The sequence below is a fragment of the Conger conger genome, chromosome 10, assembly GCF_963514075.1.
Source record: "Conger conger chromosome 10, fConCon1.1, whole genome shotgun sequence".
Classification (NCBI taxonomy): domain Eukaryota; kingdom Metazoa; phylum Chordata; class Actinopteri; order Anguilliformes; family Congridae; genus Conger; species Conger conger.
Window position 1 is genome coordinate 8,316,119 of NC_083769.1, and position 6,621 is coordinate 8,322,739.

Genomic DNA, 6,621 nt, shown 5'->3' on the forward strand with positions numbered 1-6,621 from the left:
CCTTCTGCCCATCATCAGAGCCTTAATTTATAGATAATTATGGTGGCCAACACACTCATTAAGAGACACACAGACACAGGGGTGTAGCACATTAATTAATCCTTTACTCAAATTTGCCAGATGAATGGGACTTTTTAAGGCAGGTACTGTTTCCTATTCAAACCAATGATCTGTAAACATATATTTACATTAAAAATAAGATTGTTATTATAGTAAGACTAATAAAATGTTGAAGATTGGTGGGACTAATTATTGAGACTAATACAAAATTGAACGACATTTTTATTCAAAATACATTGGTGTCATGTTCCAGTTTATTCTCCTTCACTTGTCGCTGGCATCTACAAATACACCTTTGCCGTTCTCTCACTGCTTAACAATAAATCAATTTAAAATGCATTCATCATATTAAAATGCACCAGATGCCTCCAAATTGCCTCAGAAAAAAATGCCAGGGGACATCATCTGAACCCCCCTGGCCGGCTACTTTTTCTCTTTGGACTTACATTTCTGGGGAACACTGCGTTTCTGTCTGCAGAACTGCTGCTCACTGGATTTTATTAGTTTTTTGCACCATTGTTTGTAAACTCTAGAGACTAGTGTGCGTGAAAATCCCAGGAGATCAGCAGTTCCTGAGATACTCAAACTACCCTGTCTGCCACCAATAATCATTCCATGGTCAAAGTCACTTAGATCACATTTCTTCCCCATTCTGATGGTTGGTGTGAACATGACCCATATCTGCATGATTGTATGCATTGGCTGATAAGATAATCACATGAATAAGTTGTTGTAATAAAGTTAAAATGTTCCTAATAAAGTGTAGCTTCCTTTGAAGGCTATTCATGGACACATGATATAACCACACTGCTATACCACCATACCATACAATTTCATGGATGTAAATTCTAATATAGGTCATCTTGTAATTGTGTGTGATACTGTCATGTATTGTATATTTTGACTTATAAATTAAAAAGTACAAATAATATAACCTGTACATAGACCCTGCACTACCCCAATAAAAGACTGCAGTCAACAATATGCACTAAAACTAATAATACAACCTATCTGGACAAATGCAATCAAAGGAGCAAGCTACAGCTGTCATGCATCAGCTGCCTGTTTTGGCGTGTGCCATTTTAAGCTGTTGAGAAGCAGAACTTGATCCAACTGTGCCAACATCTCATTTGGTTCTCTCTCTCATTTGGTTTCACCAGTCACCTCTAGAGCATGCTATGTAGCGGTTTCACCATAAAAGCAGAAAATCTTTGGTGTGAGTGTATGGAAACTTTATTCCACGAAATTCAATGCAAGCTGGTTGGTCCTCTCATCCTCCCACTCACTGAATCATGCAAATGTCTGCTGCTCATCTACCCATTTACCCCTGAAAATGAGAGGCATTGTGTCAACCCTGTCAAAATAGGTTGACATCACATGGTTATGTAGAGCCAAATCTTTAGAAAGAATCTCTTGAAATGTCTTTATATTGTGTGTTTCTTAAGAACTTAGCTTAGCCTTACGTCCTACAGGCCACACAGTACTGTGGGAGGATCACAAACTATTTTATATCCTGAAGGACACAAGAAAGTCAGAAATAGCTATCAGCACATTAGAAAGGGTAGTAAACTGTTGTCAAGCTAAAATAATATCAACTAATGTGCTATCAGGTCCATAGAACAAACGACCCAGATGTGAGACCAAGGTGTAGAGTATATAATAAAAGTCTTTATTATAAAAATGCAGGTCAGACAGGCGGGGATAAGGCAGTTCGTAGTCCAGGCATGGGTGAAAACTCCAGCAAACGCGTATATCAGGAATAATCCAAAATATAATCGTTGGCACAGGCGAAGGGTCAATAACAGGCGGGCTAAACAGACAAAAATGGAATCCAGAAACAAAAACAGGTCGATACACTGCGGGTCAAAATAAAACAGTCGGGAGTAACTAAACACGGAAGTCGGGGACAAAATGGGTCGTAATAGAAATCAATCAGGTAACGCTGGAAAGTATGGAGTTGACCCATCACAATCTGGTGGGGAACTGGACAAACAACGGGGTTTAAATAACACAGGTAACGAGAGGGAATGGCAATCAGGTGTGGGAAACGATCAGGAAGTGTAACACAGGCGTAATGAATGAATGAAGTGAACGAACTAACGGTGTGCACAGAGATAACAAAAACACGGAAACGTGACGCACTTAGAATACAATACATAGAAAACACGAAACCTAACGTGCTAGTTTTGCTCAAGTGAATATGTGAAATAGGAAAGAACAAGCCAACAAAAAGTTTCACCATCATCAATGCCATTATTGCATCAGACATTCAACGCAATGATACTCTTCTGAAGATACATAACAGGTAAGTAAATTGTTTAGACAAAGACAAGTGATATGCTCAACAAAACAAAGCAAAGCAAAACATAGGCCACACTGTTCTACAGGAAAACTAGCTTGGACACTACAAGTTGCACACATACTGACATTTCTGAACAAGGCTATATTTACAACTGATATTGATGGAGTATTTGTCTTTGTTGTGTTCATGCTGCATGTGTATTTAGTCAATCTTTAGATTATTTACAATTATAAGTGAGTCAGAAGTGCAGTACTACAAAGTACACTACCTGATTGGTGGTAACTATACCAACCAGTATCATTCATCCAGTGCTGGTAACAGGCCAGACTTAACTCTCTAACTACTGGGCCTGTTGATGTGGCATCTTTGCAGACTGAACCACTCAAGGCCAAAATTGGTGATTATTTTTTAAATAAATGTCAAAATAATTTTACAGTGTTGAGTTCACTCTTGTTTGTCTGAACACACTGCTAAAAGTTCAAGAATGGTTAACACTTTTTCATGCAATCTCTATATCTACACTCAACAGCTCATAATGACAAAGTGAAAACCAGTTTTTTGACATTTTTGCAAATGTATTACAAATCAAAAACTGGAATCTCTCATTTACATAAGTATTCAGACCCTTTGCTGTGTCACTCTGAAGTGATGAGGTGTATCCATCCTCTTTGCTGTAGTTATACTTGTGATGTGTCTAAAACTTGAATGGAGTCCACCTGTGGCAAATTTAATTGATTGGCTATAGCTTAGAAAGGCACACACCTGTGTAGATAAGGTCCCACAATTCACACTGCATTTCAGGACAAAAGCAAGCCATGAAGTCTGAGGAGCTCTCTGTTGACCTCAATGATATAATTATCTGGCCAAACTGAGTAATTGGGCACGAAGGGCCTTGGTCAGGGAGGTGACCAAGATCCCAACGGTCACTCTAACAGAGCTTCAGAAGTCCTCTGCAGAGATGGGAGAACCTGCCGGAAGGACAACCATCTCAGAATTGAGGGAACCTCAGGCAACCTGAGTCTGGGGGGACAGTTGACCTTTCAACATGGCAAAGACCCAAAGCATTCAGCCACGACAACGCTGGAGTGGCTTCGAGACTAGTCTCTGACTGGCCTTGACTGGCCCAGCCAAAGCCCAGACTTAAACCCCATCCGTGGAGAGACCTGAAGATGGCAGTCTTGTAGAGACTTACCCAAGAGGACTTGAAGCCCCTTTCAGTCTTGCTGCCAAAGGGGTCTCTACAAAATACTGAATTAAGGGTCTGATTATTTATATAAATGAGAGACTTTCATTTTTGACAGCAAAAATTTCTAAAAACATGTTTCCACTTGGTGGCACGGATGGTGCAGTGGGTAGCACTGCCGCCTCACAGCAAGGAGGTCCTGGGTTCGAATCCCCGTTGGCCGGGGCCTCTCTGTGCGGAGTTTGCATGTTCTCCCCGTGTCTGCGTGGGTTTCCTCCGGGTACTCCGGTTTCCTCCCACAGTCCAAAGACATGCAGGTTAGGCCGATTGGAGAGTCTAAAAATTGCCCGTAGGCATGAGTGTGTGAGTGAATGATGCGTGTGCCCTGCGATGGACTGGCGACCTGTCCAGGGTGTATTCCTGCCTTTCGCCCAATGTATGCTGGGATAGGCTCCAGCCCCCCCTGCGACCCAGTTCAGGATAAGCAGGTTCAGATAATGGATGGATGTTTTCACTTTGTCATTATGGGTTATTGAGTATAGGTTGATGGGCAAAGCAATTTTATCCATTTAAAATGTAATCTACAACACAATAAAGTGTGCAAAAAGTGAAGGGGTCTGAATACTTTCTGAAATCATGTAGTTTTCTGAAGTCATCATCACAGTGTCTGTAACAAGCGTCTGACTGTATTTCTCAGGGGCACATGATAAGAACTATTCCATTTGTTTATTTTGTGCCAACTTCTGCTGTTACTTACCTAATTTGGTCAATTTATTTGATCAAACATTTTTGCTAAGTCATGAGCCTCAACTGTAGACTATGTGCCCTTTCATCATTTGACTGTGGTCCAACACATAAATAATACAGCTGAGCAATTAAACCAAAATCATTTTAACAAAATTCACTTTAGTTTTTCCATAACTTTCATCATCACCAGTGAGTACAGGTCATTCTCATTCGATGGAAGGTCCGAGAACTGCACCGTGCAGTACGCCTGCTCAGAACCCTCCTGGGGCAGACCAATAGTGCTGTATACAACTGCCTCAGTGTATTCATCATACACATGCTCAGGGTCCTCTTCATCCTGAGGGAGACATGTTGGAGCCAATAGAACACTTTTACACTTTTACGCTTTTACAATAAGTGTTTCTTTTACGTTTGAGCAAAAAGCACTTGCTCATAATATAGCCATCTACTGTATACAATACCTGTATAACCTAGTATTTAAGTGTGCCTCAACCCAATTATTTTCTTCCCAGTTGGTGGTTTGCCTTTTATAATCAGGCTCATAATTCTTTTCCCTGATTTTTCTGTCCCTTTTGATGTGTGCTTCTATATTTTTCTTCCCATTATGAATGTATGCGTTCAATAATAAGGGTTTAGAAATAAGATGCTACTTACCAGTACACTGTCTACAGAGATGGACAAGTCCGCTGGATTTAAGGGAATAGAAAGATAGTAAACCAGGGTTAAATTATGCAATAGGTCCCTAATCCTTTATTAAAGCACTTGGTGGTGTGACCAGGCTTCTTTCAACAAACTGAAATACGGGGGTTGAATGTAATTTTTTTAACTTATTAACTGTCAGCGCAAGCACACAAGTTTCTGCCTAAGCACCCAGTGCTTGAGCAAAATGTTGGATGGTTTTGATCAGTAACGTTGTCCAAACTGTGTATGGCGGTTGGTCTTACCAAGTGACTTTGAAACTGATCTTCTTCTGAGTATGGCCGCAAGAGCAGCCATAATTAGACACGCTAACACGCCCAGAGCTGCACCAACCACAACAAGGCTGTCTGCAACAGGAAGTTCAGGAAGTTCAATCTTTTTTGAATATCCATGACCCATGCAGAAGCAATTCACACATTAAATTTTGCAAAAAGATTTTTAGATTTTAGATTTAAGATGAATAACATTAAAAGGGCTTTGCCCATTTCAGTGCTATAATTTGGATTAATTCTGCAAAGATTCTGCAATAATCCAATAATCTATGCCAAAGTATTTTTATCAGACATATTTGACCTTGTAATGAATGCATTTCCCTTAAAAACCCATCATCATTTGATGCACTATAGTGCCAGTGCTTCAACTAGTCAACTAGTGCAGCATTCTACCCTGTACTGTGAAACCTTGAATGAATCTAAAACTCAGTTCAAAGGTTTAATTCCAATTACCGTTGTTTCCATCCAATGTCAGTGGGACTGTGGCAGTTTCCCTTGAGTAATCTGTAAAAGAAGGCAGTAGTAGATCACTTATTGAATGTTACAATCAAGAAATGATGGATCCACATAAAACTCGAGTGAAATTATTTTACTTCTCTCTAAAGCATAGATGGATAACATAGCTGTACCTTAGACCAGCATTTTAGTGAAATACTTTTTATTTAAAACAATATAACAGGAACGTCACCCCCCTGCTTACTTCCCTCCACTGGCTGCCTGTCATGGCTCGCATCAAATTCAAAACATTGGTGCTAGCCTTCCAAGCAGTTAAAGGGTCTTCCCCAGCTTATCTGCAAAAAATCATCAGACCCTACACCCCTGCCAGACCTCTTCGTTCAGCCTCCACAGGCCGCTTGGCACCTCCCCCTCTCAGAACCTCCACCTCACGCTCACGACTACTGTCTGTTCTGGCTCCACGGTGGTGGAACGAACTCCCCGTTGAGGTCAGAACTATAGAATCTCTCCCCACCTTCAAGCGCAAGCTGAAGACGCACCTCTTCAAGCAGTACCTCTCCCCATCCCTCCCTACCTCCCTGTGAACCTTAATTGTTGTCTCTGTGACTTGCTTTGTGTATCGGTATTTTTAGTTGGCTAGGTAAGCAGTGTTTGGATAGTTAACTTTGGTGACTTTTGCTCTGTTTGTTTGTTTGTTCAAAAAAAAAAAAAAAAAAAAAAAAAAAGCCCCATGTCCTTATCTTTGTTGTACAGGTAGCAGTTGAAATTGTACTTACCTCTAGGGTCTTTCAGCGAACTTATTCCTGGTTATGGGTATGCACTTTGTTGTACGTCGCTCTGGATAAGAGCGTCTGCCAAATGCCAATAATGTAATGTAATGTAAAAAAAGGACTCTCAACATG

The 6,621-nt window shown here is 40.6% G+C and overlaps 1 long non-coding RNA gene across 1 annotated transcript; it reads right to left on the bottom strand.

Moving 5' to 3' along the window:
- Positions 1-4,512: 4,512 nt before the first annotated feature.
- On the bottom strand, positions 4,513-5,346 carry LOC133138292 (uncharacterized). The gene is made up of 3 exons (XR_009709708.1): positions 5,237-5,346; positions 4,947-4,978; positions 4,513-4,629 (listed from the first exon to the last, which is right to left on the bottom strand). It is a non-coding gene; the product is annotated as an uncharacterized LOC133138292 (long non-coding RNA).
- Positions 5,347-6,621: the final 1,275 nt, after the last annotated feature.